The 19,590-nt window shown below is 52.4% G+C and overlaps 2 protein-coding genes and 1 pseudogene across 6 annotated transcripts in view; 1 reads left to right on the top strand and 2 right to left on the bottom strand.

The window, feature by feature from the left end:
- The window catches only part of KYAT1 (kynurenine aminotransferase 1), a 30,341-nt gene extending 25,213 nt beyond the window's left edge, over positions 1-5,128 (bottom strand). The window contains exon 1 of the mRNA XM_066256017.1: positions 4,987-5,128. The gene's annotated coding sequence lies outside the window, so the exon portion shown is untranslated. The remainder of the gene's footprint in view (positions 1-4,986) is intronic.
- Positions 5,129-5,194: 66 nt separating this feature from the next.
- Positions 5,195-19,590, top strand: part of LRRC8A (leucine rich repeat containing 8 VRAC subunit A) — a 29,259-nt gene continuing 14,863 nt past the window's right edge. The window contains exons 1-3 of one of the 5 annotated variants that reach the window (XR_010729031.1): positions 5,195-5,339; positions 8,516-8,622; positions 9,483-9,709. The gene's annotated coding sequence lies outside the window, so the exon portion shown is untranslated. Of the gene's footprint in view, positions 5,340-6,304; positions 6,330-8,515; positions 8,623-9,482; positions 9,710-19,590 lie in introns of those variants that run through there. The other 4 variants (XM_066256003.1, XM_066256002.1, XM_066256004.1 and 1 more) reach the window with 4 other exon arrangements.
- LOC136322723 (large ribosomal subunit protein eL15-like) lies at positions 15,831-16,489 on the bottom strand (annotated as a pseudogene).

Genomic DNA, 19,590 nt, shown 5'->3' with positions numbered 1-19,590 from the left:
TCTGCACGGCAGCTTGAAAGGACAGGCAAGAAGCTTCTGGCTTTGCAGGTTAGCCCCACATCACCTAACCAACTCCATGCAATGAGATGTTTGGTTTTAGCATTTCTCAACAGCAGCACACCGGGTATTTGGGATGTCAGTTCCATACTGGCCCAATCTATCCAGTGCCTAGAAGGACACATTGTGTTCCTGGGCTCAAAATGCCAGGGGCTTCCCCGTTACTGAGAAAATACCAATCATGGCACCTCTGGAGAAGGGGCCTGGGGAGGGTACCGTGGCCAGCCTGGAAGGCCAGTCTCAACAATCTACTCAAACAATCACAGAGATGGGAGCTTCGACTCTGACTTGGAGTTGGGCAAAACAATCCCAGCTCCGGTGAGACTAGTGACAGGACCTTGCTCCTCTCTAAGCTCAGCCTCCTTATCTGTGGCACAGGGACAGTAACAATGCAATCATCCACAGAAAGCATTTAGCACAGATCTTGGTCACAATAGCCTGTAATAACAATGCACGGTTAATATTTAAACCTATAAGGTTTTCCATAAAAATCAGTAAATCGAGCAGAATAACAAAATCTCTTGTCAAATAATGAATCCTGGTTTGTTTGTTTTTTTGCCGGGGGTAGGGGGAGAGTGGGAATGGGGGGTCTAAAAGTGTTTGGTGGCCTGACCGGGTGGTGGCGCAGTGGATAGAGCGTCAGACTGGGATGCAGAGGACCCGGGTTCAAGACCCCGAGGTCGCCAGCTTGAGTGCAGGCTCATCTGGTTTGAGCAAGGCTCACCAGCTTGGACCCAAGGTTGCTGGCTCCGGCAAGGGGTCACTCGGTCTGCTGAAGGCCCACGGTCAAGGTACATTATGGGAAAGCAATCAATGAACAACTAAGGTGTCACAACGAAAAACTAATGATTCATGCTTCTCATCTCTCCGTTCCTGTCTGTCTGTCCCTCTCTATCCCTCTCTCTGACTCTCTGTCTCTGTAAAAAAAAATAAAAAAATAAAAAATAAAATAAAATAAAAGTGTTTGGTGAAAACTTGTCGAGTCAATGGTTCTCTCCCAAGGGAGGTGGCCAGTCTATCGGAGGAGCTCTAACAAGCACAATGACTTATACACAGTTCTCCCTGGAGCTGGAACTGGCAGAGAAGAAATGACTCTGGAGCCAAGACTGCAGGTTCCCAGCCCGCAGAGCGTTTGTGGGTGGGGACCCCAAGTGAGACACACAGTAGGTACCCCACTCCTTACTCCTCCTGCACAGAACCCAGATCCCAAACTGAAATCTCACTTTTCAGGGCAGTTTCACACACGGGTTTCACAGATGGAGAAACTGAGGCTCAGAGCAGGGAAATGAGAGCATAGGTGAGCGCAGCCAGCCAGGGAGACAGAGACAGCCTGGAGCCTCCGGTGTTGACACTTTCACTCACATGGGTAGAGTGTCAGCAAGTCGACTGCCACTCTGAGGGCCTAAGGAGTGAAGGCAGATAGCCATCAGTGAGAAGGACTTCCTCAGGGCTCTTAACTCTCCAGTGTGTGTCATCGCCAATGAATAAAAAATCGGGAACTCCTATTCCTTGTAGATATGGCAGGTTAAATGTAGAGGGTGGGAAGCCACAGGGGAAGTAATTCTCCAGAAAGAAAGAGCAAATTCACACGGGAGCCAGACTGTGTTTCTAACTGGCATTATCGCCTATCATGTCAGTTACCTGCAGGTATGAGCGAGCCTCTGTGTGAGCCTCTACGCTGGTGATTTTCAACCTTTCTCATCTCAGGGCACAAAGAAACTATTTAAATATCCATGGCACACCAAAAATGTATTTTTTTATATAATTTTGACTTATTCACCCAAATGGACATTGTTGTGTTGGCTGTTGTTATTTTTTTGACAATACAAGGGGAAAGAAGTCAGTGCCCCTGTCTAAATAGTCAAGTATTGAATGTTTTAAAAATTCTTGCCTGGCCTGTAGTGGCGCAGTTGATAAAGCATCAATCTGGAATGCTGAGGTCGCTGGTTCAAAACCCTGGGCTTGCTCAGTCAAGGCACATATGATAAGCAACAAGCAAGAAATGAACAACTAAAGTGAGCCTGACCAGATGGTGGTGCAGTGGATAGAGCGTCGGACAGGGATGCAGAGGACCCAGGTTCAAGACTCCGAAGTCACCAGCTTGAGCGTGGGCTCATCTGGTTTGAGCAAAAGCTCACCAGCTTGGACCCAAGGTCGCTGGCTTGAGCAAGGGGTTACTTGGTCTGCTGAAGGCCCATGGTCAAGGCACATATGAGAAAGCAATCAATGAACAACTAAGGTCTCGCAACGAAAAACTGATGATTGATGCTTCTCATCTCTCTCCATTCCTGTCTGTCTGTCCCTCTCTCTGACTCTCTCTCTGTCCCTATTAAAAAAAAAAAAAAAAAAAAGGCCCTGGCCGGTTGGCTCAGTGGTAGAGCATTGGCCTGGCGTGCGGAGGTCCCGGGTTCGATTCTCGGCCAGGGCACACAGGAGAGGCGCCCGTCTGCTTCTCCACCCCTCCCCCTCTCCTTCCTCTCTGTCTCTCTCTTCCCCTCCTGCAGCAAGGCTCCAATGGAGCAAAGATGGCCCGGGCGCTGGGGATGGCTCCTTGGCCTCTGCACCAGGCGCTAGAGTGGCTCTGGTCGCAACAGAGCGACGCCCTGGAGGGGCAGAGCATCGCCCCCTGGTAGGCGTGCCGAGTGGATCCCGGTTGGGCGCATGCGGGAGTCTGTCTGTTTCTCCCCGTTTGCAGTTTCAGAAAAATACAAAAAAAAATATAAAAATAAAACGGTAAAGTGAAACAACTCTGAGCTGATGCTTCCTGCTCCCCTGCCACCTCCTCTCTCTGTAAAATCAATATATAAATAATAATAAAAAATTCTTGCAGCACACTGGTTGAAAATTGCTACTCTGGCCTCATCATTTCTCCTTCCAGATATCGATGCATCTTTTAGTCACAGATTAAAAGTGACCTCCTTTGAGAAGCCCTCTTCAACTCCACCAAAGGTTGAGGTGCTTCCTTCATGATTGCTCCTAAGGCCTGAACTAGACTAGTGAGGCCTTGTGGGAGTGAGGCCTTGTGGGGACCCTTTTGGGGAAACATTCTTAACTTCTTTGCGCTTTATTTACTGATCTGTAAAATGGGGCTCATCTGCATGTAAAGCACAAAGCAGGAGTGATGGGAGCACTCTGGGTCAGCCATAGGTCGCAGTTGTCATTTTTTTTTTTAAGTGAGAGGAGATAGAGAGACATACTCCTTCCTGCATGCACCCCAACCAGGATCCACCCAACAACCCACATCTGGGGCAGATGCTCAAATCAACTGAGCTATCCTCAGCGCCTGAGGCTGGCCCAACTGAGCCACTGGCTGGGAGTAGGAAGAGAGACAGAAGGGGGAGAGGGAGTGGAAGAAAAGCAGATGATTGCTTCTCATCTGTGCCCTGGCCGGGGATCGAAACGGGGACATCTGCACACTGGGTTGACGTTCTATCCACTGAGCAACCGGCCAGGCCCATGGTTGTCCATTTTATAGGTGGGGACATGGAAGCCCAGGGAGGAACTTGCCAGGTCCAGCGTCAAGGCTGAAAAGGGGCGAACCTTGGACTCCAGTCTGAAATCCGGAGTCCAGTGTTTGCCTCTCTTCATCCTGTTTGCTCCATTTGTTCGGTCAGTAAACGCATGATAAAAAGTTACTGGACACGGCCTGACCAGTGGTGGCGCAGTGGATAAAGCATCGACCTGGAAATGCTGAGGTCGCCGGTTCAAAACCCTGGGCTTGCCTGGTCAAGGCACATATGGGAGTTGATGCTTCCAGCTCCTCCCCCCTTCTCTCTCTCTGTCTCTCCTCTCTCTCTCTCTCTCTCTCTGTCTCTCCTCTCTCTCTCTCTCTCTCTGTCTCTCCCTCTCCTCTCTAAAATGAATAAATTAAAAAAATAAATTAAAAAAAATATTAAAAAAAAAAATACGAAAAAAAAAATTTATAAAAAAAAAAAAAAAAAAAAGTTACTGGACACCTGTGTGTGCCAGGCCCAGTGCTGGATGGGTTGATAACAAAAGTTTCTCAGCGGGGAATGGATAAACCAGAACTGTGGGCAGGCCAGTAAAATCCTCCAGAGCTCAAATTCCGACTTCTCCACTTGCTGGCTGGCTATGAGATATTGCTTAAGGTCCCTAATCTCTCCCTGCCCGTTTCCTCTTCTAATAGGAAAAGTAAGACCCCCTCCGCAGGAGAGCTGAAACCGGGCCCTGGCTCAGCACCTGATAGATGAGAACTGTTATTACCTTCACCATCCTATTTCTAAACTATCCATCCTGTACACACGGTAGTAATTTTTCCCCCATGCGCGAGTACCCAGGGTCCCAGTTCTTCTCTCCGGGGCCACTACAGTTAACAACTTGTGCATCTCACTAGACGACTGGTGCACACACCAGTGACACCTCAACCCCACACACGTCCTTTTTGCACAAACAGCAGGGCTCCGATCAACGCTGTTCTTTCTGCCCCTTCTTTTTTTTCATCTAAGGCGTCTCGGAGGTCGTTCCGTATTAGTGCGTATGCAACAGTTCTCGTGTTAGTGTTGCACAGGATGCCACTGCACGGATTCCTGATTAACGTGGCTGCGGTTACCATTATTATCAGTCTGGGAACTGAGGGCACTCGCGACCCACAAACTGCAGGGCTGACGCCGGCTCTGCCCAGAATTGACCGAGTTACCTCGGGTTTCCTCACCCCGACCGGGAGTATCGTGGGATAGGGAGAGGCTGTGCGTGCAGGCAGGTCCCGGTGTCAGAGTGCGGGTGCGCGAGAAGCACGCGCAATTTATCCCCACGGGAGAGGAACCGCTTCGGTACCCACTCTGCTATCACAGCAGCACCAAATGCTGCGAGTACTTTGGCACAATCCAGCTCGGAACCCGTTACCAGACTCCCGGTCTTCGGCACTTAACGTCGTCGGGGCAGCAACGCTCAGCAAGAGCTGCTACTCACCTCCGCCTTGGTCACCTCACCCCGGTCACGAAGGACTCCTCGAAGGTTAGAGCCTTCCTGTCTCTTTAACGGCGCTGAGCCAGGGCTCCGCTACTTCCGCCCCCAAACTACACGGCATCAGCAGGGAGAGGAAGGGGTGAGGACGCGAAGACAGCTCCCCTCAAAAAGATGGCGACGCCCTGGCCGCCGCGTTCGCGCCTCGGGGGTGACGTCACTTCCGGGGCGGAGGAGGCTGAGTGGTGCAGTGAGGTACAAACAAAAGGAGGCGCCGGAGGGGCGCAGCGGCCGGTGGCGGGTCTGAGCGGCGGGGGCCCAGGGGCTGCCTGCTGGGCGGCCGGGCGCGGCGGGCCCAGGTGAGTGGGTGAGGTGGGGAAAGGGGCGCCAGCTGTCACCTCTCAAAACTCACTCCTACACGCCGGCGACCAGCTGCCCCGGCCCCCGCGGCAGCTCCGGCTCCGCACTCTGGGGCCGGCTACCTGGGGCCTCCCGTGGCTGTCCTGTTCTGCCTCCGTCCGGCTCGGGTCCTCCATCCCTCGGGTCTTGGGGCCGCACCCTCTCCCCGGCGCCGCGGCGCGCGAGCCCCCTCCCAGGCACCCCGTGCCTCCCTGCACTCCGCAGACGGGGAGTTTCCGCCTCGGCTCCTCCAGGTCCCCTTGTCACCCCTTGGGTTCCCCCAGAACCTCACCCCTCCACACACACACTCCCCCCTTCGTACACGTTCCACCTCTGGGCTCTCTCCTTGCCAGCTCGTTTTCATTTTCAAAGGTTCCCCCTGCTCTTTTCTCCTGGGCTCCGGACCCCTCCTTTCGCCTTGGGCCCCTCCCTCCTCCTGATCCGGCGGGAACAGTGCCCCGACTTGGGGGCAGTGTTACTGGCTAGGATTTTGGGGGACTGTCTGGACTGGGGGTCCCCGGGAAGACCGGTCCTGGGTCTGGGGCTCGGGAGTCTGCCTATGCCCTGTGCGGATATCCAGATGGGCCTAAGGCCAGATCTAATTAGGTCCGGGCTGGTACCGCTATGGGTGAGCTGGAGATCCACAGTGTTGGCGCCCAGGCTGGAAAATATAGCCCGGATCCTTGTGGTTCGTGATGATTCTGCTCCTTTTGTTGACTGCTTCTTCCCCTTGATCTGGACTGGAGCGAACCAAGTTTGGGCTGGTTCTCAGCTGATGCAACTGCTGCCTTTTTTGGAAGGGAGGAGAGGTGGTTGGGGGTGTCTGGCAGCCTCCTCCTGGTGGGGACTTGGCTGAAAGGGTGGGGCCCTTGGTGACCACATTCCCCTGACATATCTCTTCCCTACTCTACCCCAGGATGCATTGTGAGGATTAGGCGGCACAGATCTTGGTAAGGGAAAGTAATTTGGATCAAAATTTTGGAGCAAGGACTTGGAGGTGCTGAAAGCCTCCCAAGGGCCTCTCTCACCTTTTCCATTAGAAGTCCCTATAACCCCTGCCAGACTGTATCTGCCCTCTAAGCAGACAGACTGGAGGCAGAAAGGGGAGGTCTGCTGTTGGTGATATTTCCTATGTAGGAGGAGATGGAGGAGTGGGAGTTTGTTCAGAGGGACTGGGCAGTACCCATGGCTCATTCACATTGGCATTGCCTTCGTGAAGGTCAAGCCTTCCTCTGGCTCACTAGGGGAGGCCAGGGCAGATGACTTGTGCTGGAGGACTGGCTTTGGAGAGATGCTGGGACATGAATGACATGGCCTCTGTCTCCCTGTCTTCCCAGTTTTAGAGCTTCTTTAGTGTTGGGTCTAGTGCCCCTCTGTCTTCTGGAGGCTGTGGGACACAGAGCAGGGGCTTGAGAAATGTTTGTGACTCCCATAGGGGACTCAACCAGATGCTTTTGTACTCCATTTCTTGGACACACCCAGGAGGAAGCAGTTTCCTCTATAGTTTTTGAATGGCTGGACAGTGAGGGTTACCCTATAGGTTAGAACTCAAGGACATTGTTGGGCATCGGGTTGCTGCCTGGCCTGGACCTCGCTGGTGTAGGAGTTGCGGAGAAGGAGTCAGTCTGATTCCTGGCTTCTTTTTCTAAGAGTGGAGGTGATCCCAGGTTTTTACAAGGGGATACTGAGGCACAAGCAAATGGTCTAAGACCTACCTCGCGAGGAGTCAGTTAGGATGGATGTGGGACCCTAGAGCCTAGCACACTATCACTCCATCCTGACTCATTCATTCATTCACTCACTCATTCATCCATCCTTTTAGTAAGTACCTGGCCTGGTCCAGGAATGGCGATAGAGAACACAGTTCCTGGCCTCCTCTGAGCTGCGGTCTTGGAAGACAAACAGACAGGAAAACATTGATACAGTTTAATAATAGAAATATTACAGAGGCAGCTGAGAGGAAAGAGGCCTTAGCTCTGGGTATCTACGTAGGTGTTGGTCACTATGTGTTTCCTAGAAGAGGAAGGAGGAGAAGAATCAGTTACAAGAAGTCCAGGGGCCAGAGTGCTGGTCCTGGATCTGCCATAGGCAAGTGTCTAGACTGCCTCGTGGATATTCCTTGCTGAGGAGGGCGGGGCTGGGGTAGAGGCTGGCTTGGGTGGCCTCTGTGGCCTCACAGCTCTAGGTGTTCTTCTGCCTAGTGGTGGGATTACTGGGTTATTGTTTCCCCGTGAGGCTGGAGAGCGTCTTCTTTCCTCCCAGCACAGTGCCTAGCACTGAGGAGGTGAGATAAATGCTCCATGGCATAAATTGTTTAAAGGCTCCACCGTCCCTCCTAGAACTGTTCAGGTTCCTTTGTCTGCCGGCACGGCATGGCCCCCCCCCCACACACTCACTTTTTCCTGCTAACCCCTGATTATCCTTTGGCTTGATGGCTGGGCCACACTCCCAGCTCCTGGCTGATTTAGGTGCTCCCCCCACCCCTGTTGTAGTCTGAGCACACTTCTGCTAGCTTGTCTTTTTCACTCGTTCATTCTTGTGAACATTTCCGAGCAGAGTGCTGGCCTATAGTAGATGCTCAGTAAATGCTTCTTGACTAATAGATAGAGGATGGCTGGGTTTTGTGTTTGAGTCAAAGTCATGTGTCTGGGCTAAGGATTTGTCTGGATCCGCTCATGCCACATTAGCTCACCTCTCTCCACGTCCTGCCCCCAGCCTTGGATCTAGCCAGGTGAACCACTCAGCATTCTCTAGATGCTGTGTTCTTTCCTCTGGGCAAGCATATGCTGTCCCTTCTGCCTGGGATGCTCTTTCTCCAACTCTTCCTCTTCCTCAGCAGTCAATCAGGCAACCCCTTTTTCAGGGAGCCTTCCCTGACCCCATCAGCATAGTTCTAGTGTTTCTCTCATGTTCCCATAGCTTCTGGATTCCCTGCAGCAGAGCCCTGAGCCCTCAAGAGCCAATTGTAACTGTTGACTTGGCATCTCCCCAGTCGACGATCTGATTCCCTCTTGTCACCCCAGAGCCCAGCTGAGGACCTGGCATCAAGCAGGCACTCAGAAAATGTTGGCAGCACGGCAGGTAACTCTGATAGTCACACACATCCCTGCTGACAGTAGCTGTTGCTTCCTCGTAGGGAGGCAGCTTCCATGGAGCGAAAGAAATGCCAGGACCCTGCCCAGACAGAAGTGGGCCAGCCTCAGCACCGAGAGCCAGCACGCAGGTAGCAGAGCCGTTCCCGGGGTAAGGTCTGGACCCCTCTCCCCGCAGGCCAGCCACGGCCGTCCTCAGCCTGGGGAGCAAAGGGCAGGGTCTGCTCTGTCTCTGCAGTCCTTTGCTCTTCTCATTGTAGGTCCAGGGTCTCTAGGGCAGAGGTGGCAGGACAGAATTCTTCCTGCTCCTGCCAACTCTGTGGCCATTTCAGTGGCATGTGGTGGGTGGCTGTGCTGCTCGAATGTCGAGTTTTGTTGCCAACCTGTGGTTTTCACCTTCAGCTCAGTCTCGTCAGTCGGGGTTGTGGATGCTGTCTCATGGCCGCATTTCCCAAGGTGTGTTCTGTGGAACACCAGTTACTTCGGTCACAGTGGGAAACAGCTTCTTTTCCTTGCCACAGCACTTCTCAGAGCCTGGAATACATGGAAGTGAGCATGACGAGTCTGAGAGGGAGCCAGCGAGTCGTGTTTCCCACACGTGTTTGATAATGTGGATGGACCTCTTTGAGGACGGGGGTTCCTCGGCTTACGCTGTAGAAAACGATTCCCAAAGGCAGGAGAGTGCGCTCGTTAGGACCAGCACTCTAGTCAGGCCTGGGTTTGCGTTCCAGCTGTCTCCTGCTCCGTGAGTGACTGTGGAGCAGTCACTGTACCCCTGTGAGCCTCTGTTTTCTCATTGATAAAAGGGGGTCTGTACCTGACCTCCTTGTAGAAGATTAAATATGCTGACGTAGGGGAAAGGCGTGTAACTGAGTGTGTCCCCGAACACTTTCCCTAGTCACAGCAGGTGCACTATAGACTGCTTTATAATTGGGAAAACACCCCCTTCTCAGTGATCTCCTTTGATCACTTGAGGAAGCGCAGGCAGTGGCCTTTATCTCCTGTTCACAGATGTGGAAACTGGGCCAAGAGGGAGGAAGCAGTTTACCCAGACTCATCAGGAAGGAAGGCAGGACCTGCGACTTGAACCCGATCCTGGAATCCTGGGCCAGGGTCCTTTGCTCCATGCCTGAGGCCTCCCTGCATCTACCTCCTACCTCTGTTTTTTATTAAGGAAGGCCTGGCCCTCTCTAGCCTGGATTTTAAAAGAAATAAATACCTTATTTTTTCTTTTTTCTAACTACCAACATAGTAGAATGTTCATTATGTTTTTATAATGTTTGGTTTTAATGTCATATAGAAGGTGAAAGTGTCCCATGAGCCCCTCTCAGGAGATGTGAATGGGGCCCTGGCCGGTTGGCACCGTGGATGGAGCGTCGGCCCGGGGTGCAGATGCCCCGGGTTTGATTCCCCGGTCAGGGCACACAAGAAAAGTGACCTTCCGCTTCTCTTCCCCTCCCTCCCTCCCTTCCCTCTCTTCTTCTCTTGCAGCCAGTGGCTCTGTTGGTTCGAGTGGCGGCCCCATGCACAGAGGGTAGCTTGGTTGATTTGAACAGAGGTCGCAGACGGGGGCTGCTGGGTGGACCCCAGTCAGGGTGCATGTAGGAGTCTATCTCCCCTCTTTTGCTTAAAAAAGGGAGAAAGATGTGAAACGGGGGGGTAGTCTTTCACATGTGTTATTACTAGTTGCTTATTGATCCAAAAGCAAGTGCTGTTACAGCTGCTGTTCACAGCTTGCTCTTGCCTCGTTAATGGTCATCTCTGAACCTCTCCCCAGGCAAGGGGACCTCCTGGAGTGTGTGTCCTGTCAGAACGCCTGACACTCTGGGGTGCCCACCCCCGTGGCCCCCTTCCCTCACTGTGTGGGGGCTTTGAGCGGTAGTGGGGCACTTGCGGCAGCAGAGACGGATGGGAAATGCCTGCTGAGTGATTTCGTTGACTCTCCTGTTTATTGGGACAAGGTCAGCAAGTCAGGGCCCTGCCCTGTGGGAGGTTCCTGTTGGCGTTGAAGAACTCTGTCCTGCAGAGAGGCGATGCCTGAGCCGGAGTCTCGGGCCAGCGATGAGCAGGAAGCAGCAGGGCCTACTATCTGAGATGCGAATTCCTCCTCCGTGCCAGGGGAGGCGTGGGAGGAATGACCCCGGCTGGCCGGAGAGGTTTGGCTGCTCTGCCTGAGGCAGAGGCCAGTTGAGGAGACCCATGTGAGTGATCCCGTTTGCCTGAGCCTGGCCCTGACTCAGTTTACCCAGGCAGCTCCCGGCAGAAGCCTCGGTCTTGATTCCCTTGCAGTGCTCCTTGCGGGTTTCAGCCCGTTGAGGGTAGGCAGGTGAGAAGGTGGACGGACTGCCCTGTGACCTGGGTCCAAAGGTGCTCTGTTGGGACACTGACCACCTCAGGGTGGGTTTCGGCAGGAGGGACTTCGGGCCTGGCAGCCGGATCTGTGGAGCTGGGAGAGTGGTCTGGCAGGCTCAGGCCAGAGACGAGGTCTGTCCGTGCGAAGTCGCCCTCACCTGGTGGGGTGCTCAGGCTCAGTGGCCGGCCCCTCTCCCTCTGCCTCATTTCTCCCTCCCTTCCTCTCCCTGGAGTCTCTCCTTCTCGCAGAGACACTGGCAGAGGGCACCAAGGGCTGGCCTCCGCCTTCTCCCTCCTTCCAGCAGCCAGGCCTTCAGGGCCTGTGGTCATGTCCGTGGCCATGGTCCGAGCGCTCGGCACCATGCTGCGTCATGACATACATCTGTCACCTCACCTGCCCCAGGTGAGGTAGTTTCACCACCTTGCAGGCCGGGAGACCAGGGCCCCGAGGGACAAGAGCTCTCGCCCAAAGGTGTCTTAGTGGCAGAGCCAGGACTCACCACAGTCCTGTTTGCCTTGGCACCCATGCTCGTACCTTGCCTTCCACTCTTATTCTCCAGGACCTCAGGCTGGGGTCCTGCGAGTCTGCTCTGAGCTGGGTGACAGTGCTGTTCCCTGGGCCACCACTCTGAAGAGGCTCCCCAGGCCTTCATGAGGCCGATGGGCTGCAGGCCACGCTGGGAGACACTGACCCGGATGACTCTTTCCGCTCTGGTCCCCACCTCTGGTCACAGAAGACCTCTGCCACCAGGACTGCTGCCCTTGATGTAGAAGCCGGCTGAGCCCCCTTCACACCTGGGGCGTAGTGACCTCCAGTGTGTGTGTGTCAGTGCGGGGACCGTTAACCTTCCCTCCGCAAGGATCTGTGGGGCTGAGGTTTCTGGAAGAGCTTTTGCTTCCAGCCACAGACATCCTCTCCTGTCTCTCCCGATGTGTTTCTACGGCGTCTCAGCAAGTTCTGCACTTAAACGTCTCTTCAGGGCTTAAAACCTCAAAATTAAGTAGACGGCTGCCATAGAGCCTCGTGCTTGGAGTAACGTTCCTAGACACTCGAGGCACCACTGCCAAGTCACGCCCTCGGACAGTATTGGCATGTCAACAGGCACTGACCCGGGGCGAGGTGGCGTGGGAACCCTGGCCTTTATGTCTCCCAGCTGGTGCCCTGGGTTAGCATCCCGGGGGCAGCCCCCTTTAGTACAGAGTGCCCAGCAGCAGGCGTCTCGCCTGTGGCCAGGCCCCCTCTGTCCCCGTCCCCTGGGATCTCAGCAGAAGGTGCATCTACAGCCTGCCCTGGGTGCTCCTGCCCACGTTTTATAACCTGTCCACAAAGCAGTGCTGATATTCATAGCAGATCATGCCCTGTCTCCCCTGTCTCTAAGGCCTCTCTGTCCCCACAGGCCCAGACCCAACACCTGGCTTCTGGGCCCTAACCCAGAGCTGGGCTCCCTTCCAGGGCCTTTCTTACAGCAGTACCCGAGAGACCCAGAAGCATCTGAGTATGGCCCGCAAGGGTTCCCTGCAGAGGCTGTTTCCGTGCCCCCTCGAGGAAAGGAGGTCTTGTCCCAGGAAGCATCAGCAGAAGTCTGGGTGCCTGGGTCGGCCCAGGAGATCAGCTTACCTTTAGGTGGCTTGGCACAGTGGAAAAGTCAGATCTGGGGTGATCTTTCCCACTATCTGGCTTTTTGTAGCCTTGGGCAGATAATTAACCTCTCTGGGCCTCAGGCTTCAGACCCTTGAAGGGACTGATGAAACATAACCATGTTAGTAACAGCAGCTAACACTGCAGACTTACTGTGTGGCAAGCACTGGGCCAAAAGTTTCTGTGGATGGCCTTCTTCAGTTGTCATCACCACTGCCACCCTGCAAGGAATGTACTCATCACCCATTTTACAGCTGAGGCATCTGGAGCCCTGGGGGCAGAGGAACTTGGCTGAGGTCACACACCTAGCCACCTTACTGGTTTGCGTGCAGACTGGGAGCTGAGGCACAGGAAGTGCTGAGGGCAGTGTCGGTAACCAGCCACTCTGATGCCAGCCTGGGGGGGGGGGGGGCAAACCTCCAGCTTAGCCTCCTGCTTCTGTATGCTTGGCTCACAGCCGCGGAAATCCAAGGTGGGTGTCCCTTGTCGTCACCCTTTACCTGGGAAGGCAGGTCCTGCCCTTGCAAGTTTGCAAGACAAGCCTGTTTGGGAGGCCCAGCCCGAATGTGAGAGCAGTCTGGAGCTGAAACTTGTTCCCCTCCCCCGGTGGCCCAGACTGTCTCCCCCTTTCCCTTGCCCAGGAAGTAAGGGTGTGCCCTTCTCTGCAGGGAGTGTGCGAGCCAGGCAGCGCCCCCAGCCGCTGACTCACTGTAGCTGGGTGTGGGGGGCCTGGAGGGCAGTGTCCTGTGCTTGTGCACCATGTGACAGGGCCACCTCCTCTCCCTCCTGGCTCTGGGACCAGAGGAGGCCTGGGGGCACTGACCACAGAGCAGATTCACAGGCTCAGAGCCCTCCTGAGACAAGACCAGTGACCCAGTGTCTTCTTCAGGGCCTCTTGGGAACGGCCCTGCCCCCTTCCCTGGGAGAGTGTTGGAGGGACAGCTTTTCCAGCTGGGTACAGGAGGGCCGCCAGCCTCACCCTCCCCTCCCGCCTGGGAAGTTTTCCCAGCCTCTCCGGGTTTCAACAAAGGGCTCTCTGTGCCCTGTTTACCCACGGCCTTGCCTGCTGCCACCGCTCAGGTGTGGAAGCCAAGTCTTTGTAGGGCTCCGTGGGGCTGGAGCTTATTGGGTGGTCTTCCTCTGGAACTGAGCCTCAGGGGCAGCCTGTCATTACTTTGACTCCTTTTCTGTCTGTAAGAAGCTTCAGCAGGAAATCAACAATGGGACCAGGTCTGATACCCCAGGGGTGCTGCTGTGAACAGAATGTCGGCTCTTCCCCGCCCCCTGTTTGTTCCTGGGGTCCTGAGCCGACCAGGTCTGATACCCCAGGGGTGCTGCTGTGAACAGAATGTCAGCTCTTCCCCGCCCTCTGTTTGTTCCTGGGGTCCTGAGCCAGGAGGGGCCCCAGCAGCTCATGACTCTGGGAGTCCTGGAGGGTCCGGGGACCTGTGGGTGTCTGGGCTGGGCTGTAGGTGTGTGTGCTAGATTCTGCTCAGCCCTCATCTGGGTGTCTCCCCACTGAATTCTGGGAGTGTTTTCTGCCATGGCAGCAGGGCTGTGGTAACTATTGCGTGCTTCTCTCTGAGCCAGACATTGGGTCGACACAATATGCATTGTCTTTTAATTCTCACAATAAGCCTCTGAGATAGGTACCATAATAGTCCCCTTTTATAGTTGGAGAAACTGAGGCTCCAAGAGGAAAAGTTGTGGATCTAAGCTCACTCACTCTGAGACATTGCTTCCCTGCAGTGAGGACTGTGCCCTGTGGAAATATGCCTTCTACCTGGGTAGGGCAGGCAGGGGTGGACTGACCTTTTCCTAACATAGTGGATGGCAGGTACTTCTTGTAAACTCTTTTACGATCCAGCTCCAGCGAGGGAGGCCTTTTCGCTTTTCCTCAAGTTATAAAAGAACCACATTTAGCATATTCTCCCTCAGGGGAGCATATCCATGCCTTTCCCTCCCCCTCTTCTTCCCCCACAGGTGTGCATCTCCTAAAGGGACCCCTCGAGACTTGCAACCAGGGGAGCAGTGGGCAGCTGGTCCCGGGCTGACCCTCTGGACCTGTCCCGAGCCCCCTTTTCTCTGACTTCCCAGAGAGCCAGAGCAGTCCCGCGGGGCTCTGCTGTTGCTTCTTCTATCCTAGGCCCTTCCTGTTTCACTGTCTCCAGCTCTAATAAAAAAATTTTTTTTAACATTTACTGATTTTAGACAAAGGAAGGGAGAGAGAGAGAGACAGGAACATCAGTCTGTTCCTATATGTTCCTTGACTGGGGATCAAACTGGCAACCTCTATGTTTTGAGGTGATGACAACTGAGCTATCCGGGCAGGGTGAAAAAAAATTTTTTTTTAATAATACAAGAATCTGTAATGTAGACAACTGTCTAAATTCCTACCCGTTCTCAGATTTAACCACATATGGTTCTGTGTATAGCTTTCCAGATTTTCTATACATACAGTAATAAGTTTGTTATTGATATAATTTTCTAAAACAAGAATGAGATCATTTTTTCCCTAATATATTTAATTATGGTAAAATATACACAATGTAAAACTTAGTCTCTTAGCCTTTTCTAAGTGTACCATTCAGTGGCGTTAAGTTACCTCACATGGTGCAGCCGCCATCCCTCTCAAGAGCGCTCTGTTCCCAAACTGAAGCTCTGTCCCAGTGGGACACGAACCCCCATTCTCCCTCCCCCCAGCATGCGCCATTCCCCTCTGTTTCTCGGAGTTTCACACTCTCGGGACCTCCCATCAGTGGGATCGTGCAGGGTTTGTCCTTTTATGACTGGCTTCTTTCACTGATCATAAATTTTATGCTCGCCAGCATATCTTTTTTTATTGCTTAATATCACTTGGACATCTTTTGGTTTACTGTATACAGATCTCTGGGGTAGTTAACATTATGATTTGTTTGTTTGTTTTATTGATTTTTGAGAGCATAGAGAGAGAAAGGCGAGGGCAGGGAGGAGTGGGAAGCATCAACTCATAGTAGGATTATGTGCCTTGACCGGGCAAGCCCAGGATTTCGAACTCGTAACCTCAGCATTCCAGGTCAACTCTTCATACACGTCAGGCACATGATGCATTTTTTATGACCTCAAACATTATTGCACTTGAACTTTCGTAATTTGACAATGCATTCATGAAACAATCTGTGGACAACTAGTTGTTTTTTTTTTAATTTTTTTAAAATTTATTCATTTTATAGAGGAGAGAGAGAGAAGGTGGAGGAACAGGAAGCATCAACTCCCATATGTGCCTTGGCCAGGCAAGTGCAGGGTTTTGAACCGGCGACCTCTGCATTCCAGGTCTACACTTTATCCACTGCGCCACCACGGTCAGGACAACTAGTTTTAACAAAGAACACTTTCAAGCAGATACGATTGTCCTAAATTGTTTATTAGGTAACAGTTTTACGAGCATTACTTCTATGAGCAGTAACAGTGGAGCTGGAAAGAATCGTGCCTGCTCCATCGGCGAGAGCCACCAGTAGTGAGGTGGAACTCGCAGCCTTCCCACAGCCACGGCTCTTGCAGCCTGCAGGTGTCAGCCCTCGCGTCTCGCTGAGCTTTGGGCTGGTTGGCGATCCGTTGGGTGTCAGACCCTCTGATAGCTTATGGATGGATCAGTGAGGATAACCTCAAAGGATTTGTACGTGGAATCTTCACCAACCCAGGAAGAATTCAGGACTCTCAGAGCCTCTGTAGTGATTGGCGTCCATCTCGCTCCTTGGCAACAGACCGAAGGCTTTGAGCAAACGTAGCTGGTTAACGCCATGATATGGACAGGCTTGCCGTGGGTCACAGCCTTAGGAACAGGGCGTTTGCGGTGGCCACAGCGCACATGAATCTGATCTAGGACTTGACCTTGCCTGGCCTCTTGTCCCGGTCAGCCAGGTTGTGGGGGGGGGGGGGCAGTGGAGCGCGGAGAGCTGGCGCAACTGCAGGCCATCCTGAGAAGGGAGCGCGTCCCATCGGACTGCTGCTCCCTCCATCGCTCCTGGGTGTACTTGTAAGCGCCCATCTTGGCTTACCCACTGGCTGCGGCCAGAAGGAAAGGAAGAGCCTTTCTCCCACAATCCCTTTTGGGCTCCTCCAGGAAGTATTCTTTTTTAAAGTTTTATTTATTGATTTCAGTGAGAGAGGACGTGTATGTGCCCTGATTGTGGATCAAGCCAGCAAACTCTGGGCTTTGGGATGATGTTCTAACCAACAAAACTATCCGGCCAGGGCCATTATTCTTATTTTAAAGTTGCAAAAACAGAGGCTTGACTAAATTATTTGCCTGGGGTCATGGAATAGTTTCATGGTAGAGCTGGATTTGATCCTGTGTCTCCACAACTCCAAAGCTCTTGTTTTTTTCAGTCCCTGAGATCTGCCTGCCCCCAAGGGGAGATGCGGGCCTCTGAGTTGCTTATCTGACTCCCAGGAACAGGGATGGTCTAGCCCTGCTGCAGGAACCTGGACCCACTGCTCCCTGCAGGTGTGTGCCAGCAGGTGTGTGCCACCCCGTGGAAAAGGTTTGGCTGCCCCCAACCCGCGTCTGCATTTCCCCGGGGGCAGGGCAGGACCAGGAAGGGGTGATACTGAATCTGCAGGGTCCTCAGAGACCGCAGGGGCCACTGAACCAGTGAGCAGCAGACCGGCGGGAAGGAGGAGCTGACTGCGGCCCTGGCAACCAGTCCAGTTGCCGCTGCCTCCAGCCGAGCCTGGCAGGTGTGAGGACCAGAGAAGGCCAGCCAGGATGATTGTTTTGGTACATTTTGTATGAAATAGTTTATATAAAACTATGAAACTAAAACAGATGTCTTTGTATCCAGGACTTAGCTTTGTCAGACCTTAATTGTTTTTTAAACTTTTTTTCCCATTGATTAGAGAGAGAGAGAGAAGCATCAACTCCTTGTTTCACTTAGCTGTGCGCTCACTGCTTGCCTCTCACACGTGCTCTGACTGGGGATCAGACCCGCCATCTCTGTGTCCAGGATGACACTTTATCTACTGAGTCAGGTGGCCAAGGGTGTCAGACCTTAATTTTTGCAATAATGACTTCAGATTCTTTCTCTCTGTCTCAAATAAATTCAGGCACAATTTCCCAATCCCATTTTCTTCCCCCTCTAAGGAAATTCTTACCTTGATTTTTTTTTTTTTAAACTTTATTTATTTTATATGGGAAAGAGAGAGATAGAGAGAGAAGGGGAGAGAAGCTAGAAGCATCAACTCCTATATGTGCCTTGACTCTGATGGAGCAGGCCCAGGGTTTCGAACTGGCAACCTCAGCACTCCAGGTTATATGCTTTCTCCACTGTGCCACCACAGGTCAGGCAATTCTTACCTTGATTTGGGGGCCCTCCTTCACTACATGTGGATATATAATTGTAGAAAACCTAATAATAATGTATATGTTCGGTCTATAGCTTGTTTTTAGTTCAACATCGTTTTTTGTTTGTTTATTTCCAGAGACAGAGAGAGTCAGAGAGAGGGATAGATAGGGACAGACAGACGGGAATGGAGAGAAATGAGAAGCATCAATCATTAGTTTTTTGTTGCGACACCTTAGTTGTTCATTGATTGCTTTCTCATATGTGCCTTGACCGCAGGCCTTCAGTAGACCGAGTAACCCCTTGCTCGAGCCAGCGACCTTGGGTCCAAGCTGGTGAGCTCTGCTCAAACCAGATGAGCCCGCACTCAAGCTGGCGACCTTGGAGTCTCAAACCCGGGTCTTTCGCATCCCAGTCCAATGCTCTATCCACTGCGCCACCGCCTGGTCAGGCTTGTTCAACATCATTTTGAGGTTTGTCCATGTAGCTACAGTTTATTTACTTTCTTTGCTTTCCTATTCTATTGCTATAAGTAGAGTAGTTTATCCTTCTCTAGAGGATATTTAGTTTGTTGCTGAGTTTTTGCTGTTAGGAACAACTCTTCTGTGAGCATCCCTGTCCGTGGCTTCACATGTATGTGTAAAGCGACTCTGAGATCTGTAACTCGGAGAGAAATTGCTGGATTGTAGGACCTGTGCACCTGACTCCTCCTCTGGGAATTCAGCATGGTTGCCAAGTGCAGGGGAGTGAACTGGCATCTGATGATTTCAGTTTGCATTCCCTGTTAGTAACGAGATTGAGAATTACTTCATACATTCATTTGCACTTGCTTTTTTTTTTCTTTGAATTGTCTCTTCATATATTTGGCCATTTTTTTCTCATATTGGAATGTCTTTTACTTATGTTTCTGGGAGTTCTGTATTTGTTGTATGACCACATGGCCCTTGGTACCTTAACCACCTTTTACAAACCGTGGGCACATCCGTGGCAGATTCTCTGCTTCCTTCTGGACAGGGAAACCGAGGCCAGGGTGGAGAAGCCATTCCCAGACCTCTGCTAGGTGTTGGCTCTGGAGGGCTGGGCGCAAGGAGAGGGTGAATGCACTGTCTGCAGGACACTTCCTGGAAAGGCCTTTCCGTAACTAGAGGAAAGGATCCCCACTCCCTCCCATGCCCTCCTGACCACACCCAGGGCGCCTCAGGGGCAGCTGTCGGGTAGGGTCTGCTTCACGGGATGGGCCCCCTGGGGGAGATGTGATATGAAGGTGTCCTCTGTCACATACAGGCACGGAAAATTGGCAGTCACACTTCTCTCCCTGCGCCTCAGTTTCCCTGTCTATAAAATGGGCACGACAGATATTATTCAGCCTAAAAAGGAAGGAAATTCTGATACCTGCTACAACATGGGTGAACCTGAGCTTGTTATGTTAAGTGAAATAAGCCAGTCACAGAAGGACAGGTAGTATGTGATTCCACTGATAGGAGGTCCAGAGAGTGGTCAAATTTATGGAAACAGGAAGGAGAATGGTGGTGGCCAGGGGTTTGGGGGAGGGAGAGAATGGGGAGTTAGTGTTCAGTAAGTTAGTTTCAGTTTTGTAGGATGACAGGGGTTCTGTGGATGATGGTGGTGACGGCTGTACAACAGTGTGAATGGACTCACTGCCACTGAACCATACATCTAAAAATGGTTAAAATGGTAAATTTAATGTTATATATATTTTAATACAATAAAAATTTTTGAGAAAAAAATGGGCACTGAAACAATATGCACCTTTTGGGCTTGCGAAGTGTCTGGGCTTGGCCCTCAG

The sequence above is a fragment of the Saccopteryx bilineata genome, chromosome 2 (genome assembly GCF_036850765.1).
Source record: "Saccopteryx bilineata isolate mSacBil1 chromosome 2, mSacBil1_pri_phased_curated, whole genome shotgun sequence".
In the NCBI taxonomy this organism is placed as follows: Eukaryota; Metazoa; Chordata; class Mammalia; order Chiroptera; family Emballonuridae; genus Saccopteryx; species Saccopteryx bilineata.
The sequence above is the reverse complement of the archived record's forward strand: the minus strand, read 5'-3'. Positions and strand labels throughout refer to the sequence as shown.